Raw genomic sequence first — 24,814 nt, forward strand, 5'->3', positions numbered from 1 at the left:
ACTATTATTTTGCACTAACATTTTATTTGGATTGATCTTTCTGTAGTTACAAGCTTCATTGTTTTTGAATTATTCTTCCTACATATTTTCTTGACTCCAGCCTTCCTGTCACAGGATTAAATTAATAACTAAATAATTGTTTGCCTAAAATTCTTGAGGTTGCTCATTACATGAAGAGTCATATGGCCCCCTGAGTCTGAACATCAAACATGCACTTACACGAATCCAGTTCTTATTCTCCCCTCATTCCCATCCATGGGCTAGGGGCAATTTACAATGGCAAACTATCCTTTTCCCTTTTCTCACATTTGTAATATCTGGGGGGTGGGTACTGGAGGATCCAGGGAAAATGTGTAAACTTTGCACAGACAGCACCAGAGGTCAGGATTGATCCCAGGTCCCGAACTGTAAGGCGGAAGCACCTCTAGTAACTGCACCAGTTATTGCCCTTGGAATGTACCTGCGCACACTTTTGACTAGTTTTTGAATCAGCCTACGCAGAATTATAATAAATTTTCCAGGGTATCCAGTAAATTTCAAGATTGGGATGGAACTAGAACCCTGGTGCATTTCAGCACAAGTAGAAACAGGGGCCCCTGTGGGGTTCAAGGCAACAGAGAAACTAGAGTCCTGGTGAATTTCAAGGTATTATGGAAACAGGGGCTATGGTGAGTTTCAGTGAACATAGAAATAGGTAAGTGTCAAAGAAGTGCTAGAAATGGGGTCTTTGGTGAGTTTCAAGGAAGTGCTGGAAATGGGGCCCCAGTGATTCCAAAGGCATATGGGAAATAGCATCAGAGGTTACCCCATTTGGAACCATTAGTCAGAGAGTGGATTATTGGAGTTTGGCTGTACTTAGAGTGTATGTTTCTGGATTCTTTGCTTTTTAAACAAAGGGCTATGGTGACCTTCCAAGGATGTAGACAGGTGTTCCTGGCATGAGCTGACCTCTGTATGGATGTCGGTGCAGTTTCTGAATGCCTGCACTTCGAGGAGGCCTGAAATGCAGGAAAGTACCAGTACCCACTCTTCTAGAGAATCTGTGCCTCTTGTCTTTTCATTGAATATGGAGTTCTGGTAACCTCCCTAATATGCCTAAGATGTCCTAATGGTAAGCAGCCAAGTATGACCTTGACCTTGATCTTCACAGGTACTTAAGGTTGAAAGAAGTCATAGATATCGTTGACAATAAAGAGTGCATTTTGAACGTTGGCTGTTTAAACAGCACAGTTTCAGTGGAAATAGGTCTAGTAAACCTGTTCATTCTGTGGGTAAATAATAACTACCATTTTCAGATCAGGAAGTTTGAATATCTCACAATGAATGCATTTTGTGTCTTGTAGTATTGCTGATAACATATGGAAAAGTTTTATTCCAGTGCATATGCTTAACAGATTTTCTGCCTAAATATGAGGGTCAAATGTCCCAATGGTTGTTAAATCAGCTAGAAACGTGCACAAAAATACACTGTTCTAGGGTAAACACAATTTTTAATAGCACAACATTGTATCTTTCAGACTTGAGTGAATAAATTCTTGTCCCATATCTTAGCTTTCATAGGCCCACAACGCTTTCATGAATCTGCTGTACAAACTTTGCTTTCAAAGGTTATGTTGAATGCTGGAGTTGAATTAGCTGTTTCCACAAATACCAACCACAATGAGTTTGAGGTACTAGAATTCCACCAAACGATTCTCTTTGACTGGTTTCCAAGCAGATTCCAAGTCTGCAATGTCATTAATTATACTGCTTTAAATTTCTACATAGTTTTAAACTCTTGGGTTGAACAAATGAGTCACAGCTGTCGCATATGAAGCGACTTCTTAATGGGTAAGTTTCCATGGTCTGTTTAACATTGTAGGTTGCCATGAATATGCCCCTTGTGTTCCAGACTGCTGCTATTCGCTGTGCTCAAATGCTGTTTGTCAGAATTCCTAGTTTTAACCGTTGAATCTGGGCTGAGACCCAGAGAACTTCTGTCCTCCAATTTCCAATATCTTTTCCATTTGAAACACTGCAAGTTATTGTATCAGCATTAATTAGTTTTTAATATTGCAACCCCTTTCCTTTGCCAGGATTTCTCTTTCCATTCCTCTCATTGCTCCCTCTGTCACGGCTCTCTCTGTGCCTTGGACTGGTGCACGTTATTTCCATCTGGGATAATGTTTTTGATGTTTCACCTGTCAACTCTATACCTTATCCCCAAATCTTCCTCTGTGGTCTTTATGCAACTATCATCCAAGAAGTCATCTGCACCATTTCTCAGCCTTGTCTGTTTCATTAATGGTATTTTATAAAGATGTAGGAAGTGGTAAAATTCAGTGGTGCCTTTCGTGTTCTTGGCAGGCGCATTGTGTAACTTCCACAGTATCAGGTACAACAGCCATGACCGAAAAGCTCCGGCTGAACTGAATCTGCCAGCAACTTAGAGTTCGACAGCTTGTCGTAAGTACATAACTCTGCCTTCAGCACTTATACTTCAGTGCATGTGCTCCCAGGTCTAGTGAAAGGGACCATAAGAGGCTGATGGATAACAATATCCACAGAAGTTTTGCCCTCTGTTCAAATAGGTGCAAATACTCAGAAGGTATCTTTAGAGGCTTCTGCGAATGGATGCAATCTGCAATGTTCGTGGCCTAGCTGTCTGCTGCTGTGGGTTGCTCGAGAAGTCAGTGAAGTCTGATCAATGGAGTCAATGATATCCTTAGTGGAACAATGACAGCAAATGTGATGTGTGGCATGTTTCAGAGATTCACCTAGAACATATCCTGAGACTAGAAGCTGAGAGTAAGGATGTTGTTGACTTTCCTTGTGAGAATGCAGTCATGCCATAGTCACATGGGTAACAGGTCTTTGGTCTATTGGGCCCATGCCAACCATCAGCCATCTATTTACACCTGCAATTTTTTATTCTTCCCATTTTCTTACCAAATCTCACCCCCTCCCCACCCCCCACCTACTCACTGGAGGCAGTTTACAGTGGTTAATAAATCTACCAACTCACAGGTCTTTGGGATCGGGGAAGAAACTGGAGCACCTGGACAAAACCCACAGGGAGAACATGCAACCTCCACACAGACAGCATGGAAGGTCAGGATTGAACCTGAGTCTCTGGTACTATAAGAAAACAGCTCAAAATAGCTGATAATCTCACAAATTGGTTGTTCTTCAACTATTTGACTGTTGACATTATTCTTGGCAAATTTGCTGGAGAACAAGAAAAGCTTAATCCATAATGAACATAGAATGATAGACACACAAAAATCTGTGCAATATTGCTTTACTTTCTGCTGATGTGATCTCTATAAAACCTGTTTTTGGAGAGGGAGGATAGAGAAAGAGATCATATTCTGAGTCTAGGCCAAACTGATGGAAGGAGACCCATTTTCTGTCAATGAAAGTAAAATTAGTTAACTTTGTATGTAATTTATCAGACAAAGAATTTGCCATATTTAAAAATTCTGAATTGCCGATCTCCTACTTGGAAACATTATTCCACTGGCTCGACACAGGGCCTCATGCATGATAATATAACACTCCAGAAGCTGCTCTATGCTGAGCCCAGTTCTATTATACATGGACAAACTTGATATTGATTCGGGCCTGAATCAGAATCAGAATCAATTTGAATATCACGACATATGTTGTGAAATTTGTTAACTTTGCAGCAGCAGTACAAAGTAGTACATAATAAATATAGAAAAAAAACAGAATAAAAGTAAGCATGTATATGTACAGGCAGTCCCCGGGTTACGAACGAGTTCCGTTCCTGAGTCCGTCTTTAAGTCGGACTTGTACATAAGTCGGAACAAGTACATCTGGTATTATTTAGCGTCAGTTAGTCAAATGTTTGTCTTAGAATATAGTATATATTTTACCTTTCTATGCATATAAAACACTTAAGAAATGTATGTATTCCAATAATTAAACCACTGTGTTGCTTAGTAATAATTATAGCTTTCATTGGGGCAGGGACTTTCACCTGCTCCATTATTCTCACTTTATCCTTTAAGATTGTTCCGATCATTGACCGACTGTAGCCTAACACTTTTCCAATGACCAATGACATTTCACCTCTTTCCAAACACTTTATTATTTCCACTTTATTTTCAATCGCGATCGTTTCCCGTCAATGGAACAGAAACGCAGCGGGTCTCGAGCCCCGCCAGGTTCTAAGGACCACCGCACTGAATTTCCCTGGGTCCTAAAGTCCATCGCACTGAGACAGGCTAACTGGGACAAGTGGGGGCTGTGCTGGTTTTGGGTATTTGATCCTCCACTATATTCCGCGTGGGAATTTAAACTGGAGGTGGCAGTGTTTTTTTTTACGAGGTTGTTGCGTGCTCGACATCAACCAAGTGCTGCTCGGAAGTATTCTGTCACTGAATCGAACTCAGGAACCTCCGTTCTCAAGCCCGGCACTGATCTCACTGCGCCACCAGCTGACCGGAAAAGGGGAGGAGGGGTGAAACAGGGTGAATCTTGCTAAGAACAATTTAAGCCAAATACAAAGTTACACACTCAACACAGTGTCAACGACAACGAGTTAAAATGGCGGACGGTGTAGCAATCCAACATAAAATGGTGGACGGCGTTCTCCTTCCTTGGTTCGTAAGTATGAGTTGTTCGTAAGTCGGATGTTCGTAACTCGGGGACTGCCTGTATATTATATATCTGAATTGCCTGAGATATGGGAAGTAGTCCACTTTTCCCAGGTCTTACCATGAGTTTTTACTGTTGGTAGACTGTATTGTAATGTGAGGGTAGGTTAGTTCAGTGCAGATTCCATACTCCAGCTCAGCTCCTGAGATATGGCTGATCACGATGTTGGACTGAGGTTGCACTATGGTGAATGATATCACAATAGTCTGAAGATTAGCTCCACTTCTGCAGGAAGGTTGGTGGGGGTGAAAATAATAAACATCTGCTTACTAGTCAATTTCAACTCATTTCAAGAAGACCAGAATATAAAAGCAAAGATGTAATTTGAAGACTTTATAAAGCACTGGTAAAGCCTCACTTGGAGAATTGTGAGCAGTTTTGGGCCTATTATCTGAGAAAGGATGTACTGAAACTGGAGAGGCTTCAAAGAAGTTTCACAAAAATGATTCCAGGATTGAATGGCTTATCACATGAAGAGCATCTGATGGCTCTGGGCTATATTCACTCGAACTCAGAAGAATGAGGAGTGATCTAATTGAAACCTTTCAAATGGTGAAAGACCTTGATAGTGTGGATGTGGGAGAGGATGTTTCCTATGGTGGGAGAGTCTAAGACCAGAGAATGCAGCTTCAGAATAGAGGAGTGTCCTTTTTAGAGTAGAGATGAGGAGGAATTTCTTTAGCCAGAAAGTGATGAATCTGTGGAATTCTTTGTCATAGGCAGCTGTGGAGGCCAAGTATTTATGTATCGTTAAGGCAGAGGTTGATAATTTCTAGATTGGTCAGGGCAATTGGGCTGAAAAGAAAATTGGATCAGCCATGAAGAAATGGCAGAGCAGACTCGATCGAGCAAGTGGCCTAATTGTTCTCCTATACCTTATGGTCTTATGGTCTAATTGTTGACCTAATGGCCTTTCTGAGTAGATTCCAATTAATTTAAGTGGAACTATTAATTGCTTTGTATATCTGCTGTTGGCTTTCCAGGGGAGTTTGCACCAATATCTTATTTTGGTCTACCAATAGCTATTCAATCATTGCTTTTTTTTGAGCAGAATTAGGCCATACGGCCCATTGAGTCTGCGCGGCCACTCTATCACGGCTGATATATTATTCCTCTCAACCCAATCCTCCTGTCTTCTAACCATTAACTTTGACACACTGCTTAATCAAGGATCTATCAAGGACCTATCACTATCTGTCTTAAATATACCCAGTGACTCGGCCTGCACAGCCGTCTGTGGCAATAAATTCCAACAATTCATCACCCTCTGGCTAAAGAAATCTTTCCTCATTTCTGCTCTAAATGAATATCTCTCAATTCTGAGACTGTGCCCTCTGGTCATAGACTCCCCCAATACAGAAAACATAGTCTCCACATCCACTTTATCCAGACCTTTCAATATTTGGTAGGTTGCAATGAAATCTCCCCTGCCACCTCATTCATCTAAACACCAGTGAGTATAGGCTGAGAGCTATCAAATGCACCTCATATGTTGAACCTGTCATTTGTGGGCTCATTCTCATGAACCACCTCTGGAACCTGCCCAACGTCAGTACATCCTTTCTTAGATAAGGGACCCAAAACTGCTCACAATCTCCAAGTGTGATCTGACCAATGCCTTATAAAGCCACAGCATTACATCCTTGCGTTTGTGTTTTAATTCTCTCGGACTGAATGCTAACTTGCATTTGCCTTTCTTACCACTGACTCAACCTGCAAATTAACCTTTAAGAAATCCTGCATGAAGACTCACAAGTCATTCTGCACTTCTGATTTTTAAATTTTCTTTCGACTTAGAAAATAGTCCACGCCTTTATTCCTTGTGCCAAAGTTCATGGCTGTGGACTTCCCTACATTATATTCCATCTACCACTTTGCCCATTCCCTGATCTGTCTAAGTCCTTCTGCAGACGCCCTGTTTCCTCAGCACTTTCTGCCCCTCCAACTATATTTGCATCATCGCAAACTTGTCCACAAAACCACCAATTCCTGCATCCAAATTATTGACATACAACATGAGAAAAAGTGGTCCCAACACCGACCCCTACAACACACTGGTAGTTAACCAGGGAAGGCCCCTTTTATTCACACTCTTTGCCTCCGGCCAGTCAGCCAATCTTCTATCCATGCTAATACCTGTCCTGCAATACTATAGGCTGGGATCTTGTTAAGCAGCCTCATGTCATCAGTAGGTGTTCTAAGGGACTGGATATATATGTATTTGGATAGACAGAGTCTGATTAGGATAGTCAACATGGCTTTGTGTGTGAAAGGTTGTGTCTAACCAATCTTATAGAGTTTTTTCAAGGAAGTTACCTGGAAAGTTGATGAAGGCAAAGATGTTGTCTACATGGACTTTAAGAAGTCATTTAACAAGGTCCCATATGGGAGGATGGTCAAGAATGTTCAGATGATTGGTACTCTAGAAGAAATAGGAACTTGGATTAGACATTGGCTTTGTGGGAGAAGCAAATGGAGGCCACTGAAGAGTGGAGTGGTGTAGGGATCGGTGCTGGGTCTATTGTTGTTTGTCATCTATATCAATGATTTGGATGATAATGTGGTTAACTGGATCAGCAAATTTGTAGATGGTACCAAGATTGGGGGTGTAGTGGACATTGAGGAAGAATATCAGAGCTTGCAGCGGAATCTGGACCAGGTGAAAAAATGAGCTAAAAAATGGCAGATGGAAGTTAATGAAGACAAGTGCAAGGTGTTCCACTTCAGTAGGACCAAGCAGGGTGGGTCTTACGCAGTGAACAGCAGGGCACTGAGGAATGCAGTAGAACAAAGGGATCTGGGAATACAAGTCCATAATTCATTGAAAATGGAAGCACAGGTAGATAGAATCATAAAGAAAGCTTTTAGCACATTGGCCTTCATAAATCAAAATACTGATGTAATGTTGAAGTTGTATTAGATGTCGGTGAGGCCGAATTTGGAGTACGTGGTCACCTACCTACAGGACAGATATAAGTAAGGTATAGATGGCTATGGTCCGGGTGCAAATCATTGGAACTAGGCAGTTTAAATGGTTCAGCATGGACTAGATGGGCTTGTTTCTGTGCTGGAGTTTTCAATGACTCTTTGACTTTATGTGTGGCACCTTGCCAAAGCCTTCAGCAAATTCAATTAAACAACATCTACTGACTCTCCTTTGTCTACAGTGCCTGTTATTTCCTCAAAGAATCCCAATAGATTTGTCAGGAATGACTTCCCCTTTAGAAAAATATGGCCTATTTTAATATGTGCCTCCACATACCCCAAAACCTCATGCTCAATAATAAACTCCAACATTTTTCCAACCACTGAAGTCAGGCTAACTGGCCTGTAAGTTCCTTCCTTCTGCCCCCCTCCCTTCTTAAGGAGTTGACTGATATTTGCAATTTATTATTCTCCAGGAACCATTACAGAATGTAGTGATTCTTAAAAGGTCATTACTAATGCTTCCACAATATCTTCAGCCACCTCTTTCAGAACCCTCAGCTGATGTCCATCTGGTCCAGGTGACTTATCTACTTTCAGGCTTTTTTCACCACCTCCTTAGTGATATCAATGGCACTCACTTCTGCCCCCAGCACTCACGCTTTCCTGACATTCTACTAGTGTCTTCCATGGTGAAGACTGATGCAAAACACTTATTCAGTTCATCCACCATTTCTTTGTTCCTCATGCTACCTCCTCAGCATCATTTTCCAGTGGACCAATATCCACCCTCATCTCTCTTTTACTCCTTATATACCTGAAAACACCTGACGCAACCTGTTTTATATTATTGGCTAGCTTACCTTCATAATTCTTCTTTTCTCTCTTTATGGCACTTTAGTTGCCTTCTGTTGTTTTTTTAAAAAAATTCCCAATTCCTCTACCTTCCCACTATTTTTTTGCTGTATTATATGCCCTCCCTTTTGCTTTTATGTCGTCTTTGACTTCCCTTGTCAACCATGGTTGCCTCATCCTCCCTTCAGAATACTTCTTCATCTTTGGGCTGTATCTTTTCTGTGCCTTCCGAATTTCCCCTATAAACACCAGCTAATGCTGTTCTGCCGTCATCCCTGCCGGTGTCACCTTCCTATCAACTTTGTCCCAATCTTCTCTCATTCTGGTGTTATTCCCTTTATTCTACTGTAATACTGATACACTCAACTTTATCTTCTTCTTCTCAAACTGCAGGGTGAATTTTATCATATTATGATCACAGCCTCCTAAGGGTTCCTTTACCTTAAGTTTTCTAATCAAATCTGGGTCCTTACATAACAATCTGGCAGCCCAGACTTGCCATTCCCCTTGTAGGCTCAACTACAAGTTGTTCTAAAATGCCAACTGGTAGGTATTCTACAAATATCCTCTCTTGGGATCCAGAACCAGTTGCATATTCCCAATCTACTTGCACATTGAACTCCTTCATGATTTATTGCAACATTACCCTTTTGACATGCCCTTTCTCTTTCCTGTTGTAATTTGTAGCCCACTGTTCAGAGACCTGCCTCTAACGCCCATCGGGGTCATTTCACCCTTGCAGTTTCTTAACTCTACCCACAAGGATTCTACATCTTCTATAGGATCCTATGTTACCTCTTTCCAAGGATTTGATTACATTTTTTACCAAAAGAGCCACCCCACCCCCTTTGCCTACCTGACTGCCCTTTCGATACAATGTGTATTCTTGGATGTTAAGCTGCCAACTATGATTTTCTCTCAGCCACGGGATGACCACAACATCATACCTCTCACTTTCTAACTGTGCCACAAGGTCATCTGCCTTATTCCATATACTGCCTGCATTCAAATATACAACTCCAGTCCTGTATTATTCTCAAAGTCAAAGTCTAAGTCAAGTTTATTGTCATATGCACAAGTACATGTATGCAGAGGTGTATTGAAAAGCTTACCTGCAACAGCATTGCAGGCATATAGCATCATATAAGCAGTATTCATGAAAAAAAACATAAACTATGCATAAAAAAAGCATCATTTTTACAAGAAAGAATGCAATTAGAACAAAAAAGTCCATTTGATCAAAGTCTTCACAATGATTCTAAACCCTAGTGATAAGGCTTGTGCCAGTTGTTTCACGAGCAGAATGGTTGAAGGGAAGCAACTGTTCTTGATCTTTGTATTGTGGAACTTCAGGTTTTTGTACCTCCTGCTCGATAGTAGCTGCACGGCACAGCTAGTGGGGATCTTTGTTAATGAATCTTACCTTCTTGAGGCAGCATTTTCTATAGATACTACCGATGGTAGGGAGGGATGTGTCCACGGTGTATTGGACAAAGTCCACTACTTTCTGAAGTATCTTACATTCCTGTATATTTCCATAGTATTGGTAAAATTTACTGAAAATAATGAAAACTTGCATACTGATGAAATAAAGCTGAAGAAATTATCATCTAAAAACATCTTTGGAAAGAGAGGTAAGTTTAGCATTTCAAATTCAAGTTGTGTTAGAGCAAAAACAAGCATTAAAATGCCAAGAAAGGAGTTGATGGAAGGTGGGCAAATAGAGGTTTGTGATGGGTTGATGGAAGGAGAGAATAAATTGCAAAAGGAGAGATAGAACCAGTTGAAGAATGCTGGAGGTATAAGTGAATAACAGGAAAGTCTGAAGGGAGTGTATACGGGAGACGATGAATGAATAAAGTGAGTTACCGTCAGAAAAGAACAAAAGAAGAATGTAAAATTATGACAACTGGAAAGACGTCAAGGCTGGAACTGCTGAATACCATGCCAAGTTCAGAAGTTTGCAATATGCCTAGTCAGAAGGTGAGTTATTCTTCATTCAGATTTCATTGGACATCATTACAAGCCAAAACAGAAAAATTTGTGAGGGAGCTTGGAGTCATATCAGTAGAGGCACTATGGAGTCATGATAATAGAGTCACTATGTGCTCTGAGGCCTCGCGCATTATTTTGCATTACCCTTTGCCTGTGGCTCAACATCATTTGGGTGTTTTCATGGCATCAACGTTTGTCTTGCATTAATGCCAAAGCATTTTTGAGAAAGATCTTGTTGGACACTGGTGGGTCATACTTGAAGCGAAGGCGGGGTCATCAGATATGCTGAGCTATGTCTGAAGGGTCAGCTACTGGTACAAGATCACGTGGTGCTGGTAGCTTGCAGTAGCAATTGTCACTGACTCTTGTGCCCTTTGCAAACTGTTTATTTTAAGGTTAATATTGATTCCTGTGATTAGAAGACCTGTGAAATGATAACACTGAATAATGTGGTTGGTGTCAATGATACAGCTCCTGTCGTAGCAGTTAGACTTCTAATTAAGAAAAAAGAAGACAAAGAAAACAGAAAGTGATGTATTAATATAAAACATTTGAAAAGAAGAATTACCATATTGTTGACAATTTACGAGATTCTTAACATTCAAACCACAAGTGGCTTTGGCAAGAAGCCACAGCTAAAAGGTGTGAGAAGGTGAAAAATAAACTGGACAAAGAGTGGTAGTATGAATAACAATTTCTCCTTCTGGTAAACACCCCCACCTCCTTCCTCTATTTCACACTCTAACCTTTTACTTCTTCTCACCTGCCTATTACTTCCCCCTGGGTTCCCTCCTCCTTCCCTCTCTCCTCTCCTATCAGATTATTTCTTCTTCAGCCCTTGACCTTTCCCATCCACCTGGCTTCACCTATCACCTTCCAGACAGCATCTTTCCCCTTCCCCCACCTTTTTATTCTGGCATCTTCCCCCTTCCTTCTCAGTCCTGAAGAAAGATTTCAGCCTGAAATGTTGACTGTTTACTCTTTTCCACAGATGCTCCCTGACCTGCTGATTTCCTCCAGCATTTTGTGTGTGTTGCCAAAGAAGTTACTTATTCTCTTCATGGGAAATTAAAAGTAGAACACTAACATTCAGTACCCTGAAAAAAAAAGCATTAGTTAACAGCTTCTCTGGATGAACAGGGTTATTCCTGGATTGGTGCATGTCTGACCTTGTAGCTTGAGACTTGCCTACCATTTGCAGGTATGGTTGTAAAAGATGTTCCCTAGAATTAGCTGTTGCCAACATTTGTTGTATGAGAAACTGCTGAAAAGCAGGAGGCAAGTGGACATCCTCAGGCATGAAAAGAGTTTTGAAAGAATTAGTCAGAAAAGCACATTCAAAAGACAAGTGTCTCTCTCAGTGCAAGGAAAATACAAGTTGGAGGAAGTGAATTCAGGTCTATTTAGATTAGAGGTGGAACAGGAAAATTAATAATTGTGAAACTGAAGTCATCTGGGCATAGGAATTACATAAAAGCTAAGTGGAGAATGGAATGGATGTGGTGATTGTTATGTTGGGTCAGCTGGAAATAACTGTCGAAAGTATTGGCATTTAAAGAAGTTAAATCTTTTGAGCAGAAACTACTTACTTGATACGAAGAAAGGGAGTAGAGACTAGTGAGGAGCTGCTTCAAAAATGCAACCCTCATGGGTATTATTCAAGAAGTATTTTCAGATTTGGATTGTTTACAGTTTTTAGGAATATGGAAAAATACCAATTCCTTCTTGATCAAAGCTCAAAGTAAGTTTTATTATCAAAGCACAGATATGTCACCATATGTACAACTCTGAGATTCATTTTCTTGTGGGCATATTCAACAAATTTCTTAGAATTGGAACAATTTGATTCATACTGGGAAAAATGGTTTAACTACATAACACCTCATAGGTCTGATTTTATTCTCACAAATCAATGAATATGTTGTAAAAAAAAAGATCACTCCCTACTTGTACATAGTTTTCTCCTTTTGCTTGTTCTTCCTTTCCTCTCTTTTCTATAAGTGTATACCTCAGATAAATATTATGTGGAGATTTGTGGCAAATATGTATGTGATATGTGATTGTAAAAAATATGTGATATATATGTACAATATCTGAAATACATCTTATGGAAATGTTTATTTGATGATGAACTTCAATAAAAAATAAATTACAAAAAAAAGTGAAAAAAAGAATAGTAACTTATAGCAGGATCAAGAACAATCACCCAGAGTGATGAAGACAACAAACTGTGGAAATGTAAATATAAATAAATAGCAATAAATAACAAGAACATGAGATAATGAAACAAAGAGTCCTTCAAGTAAGATCATTGGTTGTTGGAACATTTCAATGATGGTTCAAGTGAGTGGAGTTATCCCCTTTTATTCAAGAACCTGATGGTTGAGGGGTAGTAACTGTTTTTGAACCTGGTGGTATGAGTCCTGAGGCTCTCGTACCTTCTACCTGATGGCAGAAGCAAGAAGAGAACATGATCTGAATGGTGGGGATTTCTGATGGATGTTGCTTTCGTACGAAAGAGTTTCATGTGGATGTGCTCAGTGCTTGGGAGGGCTTTACCCATGAATGTGACTCAAAGGTAAAGCTTGATCATGATTTCATTCTGGGTGGTGCTCCCTATTGATGCACCATCAATAACTCTCTCTGAGACGTAAAGGCGAGATATCGGCTTATATTGACTGGAAGAAAGAACAAGCAGTAGTTGACCACCATACTACATCCTGGAGAATGAGGGTCGGGCTCAGGCCTCAATCGCCTTTATACCGGGGTCTGTGGGAGGAGCCACAGGAGCAGTCAGCAGGGGGCATGTCCAGACAGGTATATGTAGTTCACCACATTCACCCCCCCTTTGTTTTAAAAGAGAGTCCCCATGGGGCGAAGTTTCTTACAAGTATATTTACAGGTTAAGTCTATCAGGTGGTCGAATCTGTCGCTGCGATCTACGTAGCACCGGCTGTGATTGCACAGGTGCCGGTGGTGGTGATTGCACAGGTGCTGGTGGTGGTGATTGCACAGGTGTGGGTGATGGTGATTGCACAGGTGCCGGTGGTGGTGATTGCACAGATGCCGGTGGTGGTGATTGCACAGGTGCCGGTGGTAGTGATTGCACAGATGCCGGTGGTGGTGATTGCACAGGTGCCGGTGGTGGTGATTGCACAGGTGCCGGTGGTGGTGATTGCACAGGTGCCGGGGGTGATTGCACAGGTGCTGGTGGTGGTGATTGCACAGGTGCCGGTGGTGGTGATTGCACAGGTGCTGGTGGTGGTGATTGCACAGGTGCCGGTGGTGGTGATTGCACAGGTGCCGGTGGTGATTGCACCGGAGACGGAGGTTGTGCTGGTTCCGGCCTAACTGGAGGTGTCAGCCCACTAGGCGTCAGTGATCCCTCACGCGTGTGCGAGGCGCCTGGTATATACGCGTACGAGACGCCCGGTATAGGAGTGTCGTGAGGAGTCTGTGTAGGGCTCGGTATGCGCAGTGTCACCTCGGGTACAGGGTTCATAGTTACCGTGGCGTGTTCGGGGTAGTGGTCTGCTGCTCCTGCGGGCGCCAGGTTGCGGACGGAGACCGTGTCCTCCCGCCCATCAGGTAAGACCACGTAGGCATACTGGGGGTTCGCATGTAGAAGGTGAACCGTCTCGACCAGCGGGGAGTATTTATTGCTCCTCACATGTTTCCGGAGCAGCACTGGCCCTGGGGACGTCAGCCAAACTGGTAGGGTGGTCCCAGTGGCAGACTTCCTGGGAAAAGAGAATAGGCGCTTGTGAGGGGTGGCATTGGTGGATGTACATAGCAGGGAGCGGATGGAGAGGAGTGCCTCGGGGAGGACTTCCTGCCATCGAGAGACCGGCAACCCTTTTGAATTAAGGGCTAAAAATGTGGCCTTCCACACTGTGGCATTCTCCCTCTCCATCTGTCCATTTCCCCGGGGATGATAGCTCGTGGTCCTACTAGTAGCAATGCCCCTAGCCAGCAAGTACTGGCGCAGCTCGTCACTCATAAAGGAGGACCCTCTATCACTGTGGATATAGCAGGGATATCCGAACAGAGTGAAGAGCTGGCGCAGGGCTTTTATGACGGACGTGGTAGTGGTGTCGGGACAGGGGATGGCAAAGGGAAACCGCGAGTACTCATCGATTATGTTGAGAAAGTAGACATTGCGGTTGGTGGAGGGAAGGGGGCCCTTAAAGTCAACACTCAGTCGCTCAAAGGGGCGGGTGGCCTTGATAAGTTGCGCCTTTTCAGGACGGTAGAAGTGCAGTTTGCACTCAGCGAAGACTTGGCAGTCCCTGGTCATCGTCCTGATGTCCTCAAGGGAGTACGGCAGGTTCCGGGCTTTCACAAAATGGTAAAATCGGGTGACCCCAGGGTGGCAAAGATGTGCATGGAGGGCGTATAGCTGGTCGAGCTGTGCACTAGCACACGCTCCCCGGGATAGGGCATCAGGGGACTCATTGAGCCTTCCAGGCCGGTACAGGATATCATAGTTGTAGGTGGAGAGTTCTATTCTCCACCGCAAAATTTTATCATTTTTGATTTTGCCCCGCTGTTGGTTGCTGAACATGAACGCAACCGAGCGCTGGTCGGTCAGCAAGGTGAACCTTTTGCCGGCGAGATAGTGCCTCCAGTGCCTAATAGCTTCCACTATGGCCTGGGCTTCTTTCTCCACTGCGGAGTGCCGAATTTTAGAGCCTTGAAGGGTATGAGAAAAGAATGCTACTGGCCTGCCTGCCTGATTGAGGGTAGCAGCAAGCATGAAATCGGAGGCGTCACTCTCTACTTGGAAGGGAATGGTCTCGTCCACCGCATGCATTGTTGCTTTGGCAGTGTCCCCTTTAATGCAGCTGAAGGCCGCGCAGGCCTCGGCAGAGAGGGGAAATGTGGTAGACTTGACCAGGGGGCGGGCCTTGTCTGCGTAATGGGGGACCCATTGGGCGTAATAGGAAAAGAAGCCCAGGCACTGTCTGAGGGCTTTGAGAGTGGTGGGAAGAGGGAGTTCTAACAGGGGGCGCATACGGTCGGGATCAGGGCCAATGACCCCGTTCTCCACTACATACCCAAGGATAGTGAGTCGGGTGGTTCCGAACACACACTTGTCCCTATTATAAGTAAGGTTCAGGGCTTCGGCCATTTGGAAAAATCGTTGGAGGTTGGCGTTGTGATCCAGCCAGTCGTGACCACAGATGGTGATGTTATCCAGATAGGGAAATGTGGCCTTCAGTTGGCACTGGTCCACCATCCGGTCCATTTCCCTCTGGAAGACCGAGACACCATTTGTGACACCAAATAGGACGCGCAGGAAGTGATAGAGCCTGCCGCCCGCCTCGAAGGCAGTGTAGGGGCAGTCCTCTGGGCAGATGGGGAACTGGTGATAAGCGGATTTCAGATCTATTGGCAAGTACACCTTGTACTGAGCTATCTGGTTGACCATATCCGTGATGCGGGGTAGGGGGTACGCGTCAAGCTGCGTGAACCTATTGATGGTTTGACTATAGTCCACGACCATCCTATTTTTCTGCCCAGTCCGAACAACAACCACCTGGGACCTCCAAGGGCTTGTGCTTGGCTCAATGATCCCCTCCCTGAGCAGCCGCTGCACCTCTGACTGAATGAAGGCCCTGTCCCCCACGCTGTACCTCCTGCTTTTAGTTGCCACAGTTTTACAGTCGGGGGTCAGGTTGGCGAACAGCGGTGGGGGAGGGATCTTGAGGGTGGAGAGGCTACAAGTGGTGTCAGTAGCGCAGCTGTCGGCATGGTGCTGGGCGGGACGTGTGGTTCGGTGTGTGTGTGTGTGTGCAGTAACGGGGTATATGGCGAAGTCCCACAAAACTGAGGATTCCTGACAGTGAGTGGTGGGAGGGGCCCGTCATATGCCATAGTCACACTTTCGAGGTGGCTCTGGAAGTCCAGCCCCAATAGCACAGGCGCGCACAGTTGAGGCATGACCAGTAGCGCAAAGTTCCGATATTCTGTGCCCTGCACCACCAATGTCGCTACACAACCCACCCGGATGTCTGTGGAATACGACCCAGAAGCCATGGTGACCCTCTGGCTTACCGGCTGTGTCACGAGTCTGCAGCGTTGCACTGTGTCCGGGTCATTAAAACTCTCAGTGCTGCCCGTGTCAAACAGGCAGCTAGTCCTGTGCCGCTCCACCAGGTATATGTAGTTCACCACACCTCTCACATTCGGTTAAACTCTTCATGTCTCCAGGACCAAGAAGAATCAGAATCAGAATCAGGTTTAATATCACTGGCACAAGACGTGAGACTTAACTTAGTGGCAGCAGTACAATGCAATACAAGATAAATATCTGTTATAAATGAATTACAGTAAGTATATATATTAAGTAGTTAAATTTTAAAAAGTGCAAAAACAGAAATAATTTAAAAAGTGAGGTAGTATTCACAAGTTCAATGTCCATTTAGAAATCAGATAGCAGAGGGGAAGAAAGTGTTCCTGAATTGTTGAGTGTGTGCCTTCAGGCTTCTGTACCTCCTTCCTGATGGTAACAGTGAGAAGAGGGCATGTTCAAGGTAATAGGGGTCCTTAATAATGGACACTGCCTTTCTGAGGCCCCACTCCTTGAAGATGTCTTGGAAACCATGGAGACTTTGAGCAAGATTTTGAATAGTTACAAAACTCCCCCTATTGCGAATCACACTTGTGTGAAGCAAAAGCGGCTGTGTCAGAGACAACAGCAAAGGAGTTGCTCCCTGCTGGTGGTTTGCACCAGTACCTGGGATATTAGTCTTCATTTTTGAGAGGAATACAACATGGGAGGGTGGAAACTAATATCAAATTATGATATGCAAATTATGAGCTTGATCACAAGTAAGTGCCTGAACTTGTTTTAAGTGCCTCTCCACTTACCTGCCAACATGGTTACCTGATCCATTTCAGAGTAGTTGAACTTGTTAGACAAAACATTCTGCTACCCATTCGGCAAGCCCCTGCATGGTGGAAGGACCTTGCGTGATGTGAGGACTAGCTACTTCTACCTGAAGTCCAACCTGGCACAGGCAGGTTCACCACTCCAACTGCTGGAGAATCTAATAAAGTTTTGCTTGGCCGTTGGGCTCTCTGCAGGGCAGTGAACCTGAGGAGGTTGGGACTAGGGATTTGAGAATTACACTTTTGTGTCAAATGTACTGAACATACATGGGCATTTCTAAATCAGAATCATGTTTATTATCACTGACACATGCCATGAAATTAATTGTTTTTGTGGCAGCAGTAGAGTGCAAGATGTAAAAAATACTATTTGTTACAATAAAAAGTAAACTAAATAAATGGAGCAAAAGAGGAAGAGTGAGGCAGTATTCATAGATTCAGAAATCTGATGGCAGAGGGGAAAATGCTATTCCTAACATATTGCATTTTCGGGCTGGTGTACCTCCTCCCTGCTGATAGTAATGAGAAGAGGGCATGTCCCAGATGGTGAAGGCCCTTAATGATGGATGATGCCTTCTTGAAGCACTGCTTTTGAAGATGCCCACAATGGTGGGGAGGCTTTTGCCTGTAATGGCTGAGTCTACAGCAACCTTCTCCAGTTCTGTGCTTTGGAGGCTCCATAACAAGCAGTGATGCAACCAGTCAGAATGCTTTCCATGTACACCTGTAGAAATTTGTTAGAGTCTCTGGTGGCTTACCAAATCTCTTCAAACTCATAATGAAGTATATAGCCACCAGTGTGCCTTCCTTGTGATTGCTGCATTATGCTGGGCCCACCATAGATCTTCTGAAGCTCAGGAACTTGAACCTGTTCACTCTTTCCACTGCCGACCCTTCGATGAGGTCTGAAGGGAAATGCCGTCAGTTTAACAGAGACTTGCTAGATCTCCTATCAAATTCGGGAATAATTATGAAATCCGTGATCAGTTCTATTGCAGCAGATTTCCAAAGCTGTAACAGATAGTCGTGAACATGAAAAATTCTGGAATAATTATTAAATCAGTGATCAGAATGAGGCAGATTTCCAAAACTGTAGCATATAATCATGAACATGAGAAAATCTGAAGATGCTGGAAATCCAAGGCAAAATACACAAAATGCTGGAGGAACTCAGCAGGTCAAGCAGCATCTATGGAAATGAATTAACCCATGGAAAATATGTCTCAAAAAGGCAAACTAATGAGTTAATAAAGGTTTGAGTTGAATCATTTCTCATGACTGAAAGCAGCAATGCATACATGAAGACACTATAGAGACTGTAGTTTTGTCTCGATTGTTGTATAAGATGATATGTTTGGTTTGTGTATAAGATGATAGGTGGCAGAAATGGAGTAGATAACCAGTGCCTTATTCCTCAGGGTGAAAATTGCAAATACCAGAGGATATACTTTTAAGGTGATTGGAGAAAAGTTTAGGAGAGATGTCAGAGATAGATTTTTTTGCAGAGAGTGGTAAGTGTGAAGAATGGATTGCTGACAGTGGTGGTAGAGGTCAGTAGGGTAATGTAATTGGTGACAGATGACACATATTGTTCATAATAAAAACTATTCTACATAATTCACAAACACTGTCATTGAGTTGTTGAGTTCACATTAAGAGATGGTGTCTGATGTAATGACATCAGTGTAAGGTGACTACTTTTAGTTTCTTCATAATGGAAGTAAAGGGCCATGGCTTTTGTTGAGCATATAAAACAACTCTTGCACGTTTATTCACAAAATCCTACGCTGGTGACTCTGATGCTCTCAGACAATTCCAAAGTTCCTCAACGGCATGTTGACCAATGCAGTTACTTTGAAGCTGCTGGAGTTTTGGGAGCAGCAGGCCAGTGTGCACAAGTGTAAGCCCCGTTCATGCAGCAAGAGATCGTCACAGACTTGACCAAATTGTACTATGTCGAAGCATCACTAATTAGTTCCTCTGCAGCCAGAGTAGTGAGTCTACTAGAAGACCCACCTGTGCATGATAGATACGTCACTCTGAAGCTTCACCTATTCCAGACTTTGAACTGTCTAAGTCTGAGTGATCCAAACAGTTGCACTCTTTGTCCAGCCTGGGTTGTGTTAGGCCTTCAAATGTAATGGATCACATGCTATTTTTCCTGGGCAATCACCATCATTGTTCTATTTTTAAAGAACTCTTTGTGCAGAAAACACCTGATCAAGTTTGCATAACCCTCACTAATGCGCCCGTGAAGGGCTAGGGAGCTTGCCAAAATGGCCAATAGTCTACACTCAGCCAGGTAGAGGTGCATCATTCCTCCTCCTTTCCTTAACTCAATAAACCCTGTCAGCAGAGCCTCCAGCAGACTCACCCCTGCAGCTTGAAATCAAACAATGCAGGGTCTATGCTATTACCATGCATGCTTTGGCTCAATGCCAAGAAGTGCCAACCGCCATGCAGCTTCAACAGTGCCAGCACATCAGGACATTGGAGGTCGGTGAACACCGTGAGTTCCAGCAGCCAGGGTCATTTATTGTCCATTACAGACACCCTTTCAGGGCAATACTTCCTATGAGACACGGGCACTCAAGTGAGTGTGCTGCCAACGTTGCCGATTGATTATAAGGCAGAGAGCAATGGACCTTCACTGGAGGCCAGTAGTGGCAGCAGGATCCAGACATATGGGACACAATGCATGATTCTCTACTTCAGTTGACGATGCTACACGTGTGACTGTCTTGGCTAAAGTTGCTAGACTTCTGCTCAGTGCAGATTTCCTGTGTGCAAAGGACTCTTAATAGATTAACTGTTGGCTTGTGGATACAAAGGACTTTGGGTCATTACCCCGTACCCCTGATAAGCTCCCCACAATGACGCCATCCAGCACATACACCATTACATGTAAATTCACTCACCTGCTGGGCAAATTCTCAAATCTCACCAAGCCCACGTTTTCCACTACAGTCACAAAGCATGGGGCTAAGCTCCACAATTCCACAACCGGCTCTCCAGTCCACACCTGTGCACATAGACTCAGAACAAGTTGGATCCATCAGGGTCTATGTTTTACCACACACGTTTTGGCACAAATGCCAAGCAGAACGCCGTCCTCTAGAAATAGCGGGATCTCCCAGTGGCCACCCATTTTAATTCCACTTCCCATTCCCATTCCGATATGTCCATCCATGGCGTCCTCCACTGTTGAGATAAGGTCATACAGGTTGGAGGAACAACACCTTATATTTTGTTGGGTAACTTCCAACCTGATGGCATGAACATTGATTTATCAAACTTCCAGTAATGCCCTCCCAATCCCCCTCCAGCCCCTTCTCCATTTCCCATGCCCTTTTCCCTCTCTCAGCTCATCTCACCAATCAACTTCCCAGCTCTTTACTTCATCCCTCCCCTTCCAGGTTTCACTTATCACCTGGTAGTTTTCTCTTCACTCCCCCCCACCTTTAAAATCTACTTCTCAGCCTTTTTCCTCCAGATCTGCTGAAGGATTTTGGCCCAAAATGTCGACTGTACTTTTTTCCATAGATGCTGCCTGGTCTGCTGAGTTGAGGTACAGGCAGCCACTATGGGTACAGGGTGAATTTTTTCCTGTCACCTCGACCGCATAGTCAGTGCATCAGCAGCATTACACCCTCCTCAGTAAGCTCAATTCCTTTTCAACTGTCCCTACTTCTATCACAGCGTACGGCACTTTCCGGTTCCAGCTCACCTACATTCTACCTTGTTCATTTTTGTCCACCGTGATGCACATCAACAACTCCATAAGGCCCCTTCCAATGGCCTGTTCCATGTTCTGGAATGGAGCAAAGACTTTTAATGTAGATAGGAAGGGTAAACGTGACAGACTCACAATGCTGGTTTTGGCAAATTCTGGGTGGGTGGGAGGGGGCATGTGTAGGGTAATGTAATGGGTAACAGACAACACATATTGTTCGTAATAGAGACTGTTCTAATTAATTCAAAAACACCATCATTGAGCTGTTGTGTTCACTTTAAGAGACCGTAATGACGTCACTGTTGGGCAATTGCTATTGGTTTGTTTGTAATCAGCTGTGTAGTTATTGGCTGTGTAGGAGGGAAGGGTTAGATTGATCTTGGGGTAGGCCGAAAGGCCCATCCTGTGCAGTATGGTTCTACGTCTATGTCAATGTTCTGTGTCATATGCTCCTTGCTGAAGGATATTGTTACTTCTTGTTTGGCTTTATTTGCTGAATCTACTCATGGAATCTTGTTCATCCAGGGAATTTGTGTGTGTCATAAGGCAGAACGCCATAGTGGCAAGGGACAGCAGCTTTGGCATCACAGGACTATCATCTGAGCTGCTAGAGGAGGTTCAATGCTTATGCCTAAGCTTAAGGAACAAACGGACCTGATTTTCCAGTGGAGGTTGATGGAAACGATGATATTACGAAAGCCCAAAATGATATGATGCCAATTGGGAAAAAGCAATACTCTTGGTGTGTGCTAGACCAGAAACATAGGGCATTCTGACAAACCTTCTGGCTGGGTGAAGAATGTCTTGCTTAAAGAGGATGCACTAAAGCTTTAAACCAAAGCCAATAGCAATGGCAGAAGATTATAAGGATGGAACAATGAGCCAAAAGTATGATGAAACCGTTAGTGAGGACATTGTTCCATGGATGTACAGCTACTGTGTTCAGCAGCTTTGACTGAATTTAATCACCTACTACACATGGGGCACAATCTCAACAGGCACCAAACTTACAGTACATGTATAATTGCAATGTGTTACGACCGTGTCTTGTGTGCAGACCTGGAGATGCAGATCATTGGACTGTGGCTGTAACATATGGGGTAATGTATCCTAACACCAAGGTTCTGGGCCATCAAAACCCAGAGGTCTGAAATGAATTGGGGACTGTGGTCAGAGGTAAGTCTTTTAATACAGAGTCCATCAGCTGTTGGAAAGTCTGTGCTGCATTTTTCAGACCAAATGGCATGCATAGAAACTCAAAGAGGCCAAACAGGGTTATCACAGCCGTTTTGGGAATGTCCTTCGAGCACACAGTTACCTAATGGTAGCCCCTAACTAGATCAATTTTGGAAAGCACTAACTTTCCGGCTAAACATGTCGAAAAGCCTATGTGTGGGACCGGGAAATGATCATGGGGAGATGGCCTTGTTTGGGCGTCAGTAATCATCACATGGGAGGCAACTACCATTAGACTTAAGGACCATATGGAGGGGTGAAGCCCAGGGGCTATTTGACCGGGTGTACAATGCCAAGTTTTTCCACGTTGGCAAACTCAGCCTTTGTGATTGCCAGCTTGTCTGGGCCCAGTTTTCGTGCGCAGGCATGGACTGATGGGCCAGTTGTTGGAATGTGGTGCTTGATCCCATGTTTTGGGACTCTAGTGGAGAATGTTGGCTTGGTGAGTTTTGGGAATTCGCCCAGCAGTCGAATAAACTCACATGCAGTGGTGCATGCACTTGACAGAGTTGTTGTGGGGAATTTACTGGGGGTGGGGGGCAGAATAACGACCTAAAGTACTTGCCACTCAAAAGCCCACATTTTTGAAGATCAACTAATCGTCCTTGGGCACAAAGGAAATGTGCACCAAACAGAGGTCCAGACATTTTAGCCAGGATGAAGTTCCATGTGTAATGTCGCTCACTGAAGCAGAGTGTCACCCGTCGGGTTCCGTAAGTCTGGATCCTGCTACTGTTGGCAGCCTCCAGTGAGGTTTCGTCGAGCTCTTCCTAGCATTCATTCCAAAGTGAGCGAGGTAAAAACACAGGCCCAGCATCGCCTATTTTGCAGCATTAGTTAGTAGTCTGTTTCACGTGCTTATGTTGGAGGGCTTGCTGACCAGGCTTATGCAGGCAGGGGAAAGAGGAGGAATTATGCATCACTGGTATCAGCGAGGCTAAGTCAACTTGATCAGCCATTTGCTGGATGAAGAGTACTTTAAAAATAAAATAAGGATGGTGATCTCCCAGGAGAGACAGCTTGTGGTCCACTAGCTCTGACGGCTTAGCATCGCCGAGGCTGGGCAAGGAGAGCAACTGTTAGGTGTACTCAGACTCCTATAGTCCAAAAATCTGTAAAAGTATTGTTTTCAGCGATCGGTATTCATCGTGTTCAGGCAGGCGTTCTAGTGGACTCACCAGTCTCACAGCCGTGGAGTTTCCAAGCGATGCTACCGCATAGTAAAACTTGGTGTTGTAGGGGGTGATTTCTCACAGTGCAAATTGGGCCTTGGCTTGTACAAGTTAAGCAATGACATTTTGCTCCCAAACCTCTGGCAGTTTCAAAGTGACTGCATTGGCCGACATGTTCAATAGCTCCAGATACGTCCTAGGGCATTGGGGTCGCCAGTGCAGGTTTTCACAAATAAAACAACACGAGATGTATTATGTTGAAAATAAAAATGTACAACTCATTTATTAAATTCCAAAAACCTGACCACAAAGAGTGGTAAAAAACCCTTTATGTAATTATGTCATCACATCAGACCAGCCTCTTAAAGTGAAACCCCAGCTCAATGTTAGTGGCTATGAATTATGTACATTTCCACCAATTATATTACCCTACACAAATGACAACATAGTTTAAGAATATCCACATTTCAATTTCAACACAACGGCATGGGAGAAATGTTGCTGCCTCACAGCTTCATCAACTCGAGCTTATTGATCTCATGTATGGAGTATGCATGTTCTCCCTGTGACCACCCTTGAGTATTCTCATTTTCCCCACATTTCAAAAAGGTATGTCAGATTGTAGGTTTTTGACAACTGTAATTTATCTCCTGTGCAAGTGGCTGGTAGGAGAATCAGGGCAGAAGGAGGGAGAACGTGGTGTAATTGGGTTGATGGGATTGCTCACTGGACTGGTTGAATGGCCTTGGAAATACAAGAATATGAACAGAGGTCACAGTAAGACAGCCTCCCAATCGAAAATGAAGCTAAAAATTATCTCAGTGATCAGTTCAAAACCACAGAAGGAAAAACATCAAAGAAGGAAAGTTCATTCAGTGAATAAATGGGATTGTTCAGTATCTAAGCTGTAAATAGTTACAGTAACAAACAGACTTCAAGTGAAATTTGATTAACAACAATTGTTCATTGATATTGCCACAGACTGGTTGATTGTGAATAGTCTGGTAAAGTCAGCCAGGTACAATTGAACTATTCTTATGAGGTTTTACAGACACAGAAGCAAAAGAAGTGTTCAGTGTAAAACAACAGAGAGCAAGTTTACCTACCTATCACTGCGGAGGGCCATGAAAACAGGCCAACAGTAATGGAGAAGGAGTTGCTGAGACAATTCAAGTTGATTGAAAAACATTTTCAACATTAGTGCTTTGATATGGCTCCTTGATACATAATAGGAGAGGTATGATAATGGCAGATACAGTGGCATAACAGGTTACAGAGTGAAAATCCACATCAGAGCAAATGCACAGATTCAAGTTGGGAAGAAATTAGACGAGCTGTAACA

Source organism: Hemitrygon akajei, chromosome 9 (genome assembly GCF_048418815.1).
Source record: "Hemitrygon akajei chromosome 9, sHemAka1.3, whole genome shotgun sequence".
NCBI lineage: Eukaryota > Metazoa > Chordata > Chondrichthyes > Myliobatiformes > Dasyatidae > Hemitrygon > Hemitrygon akajei.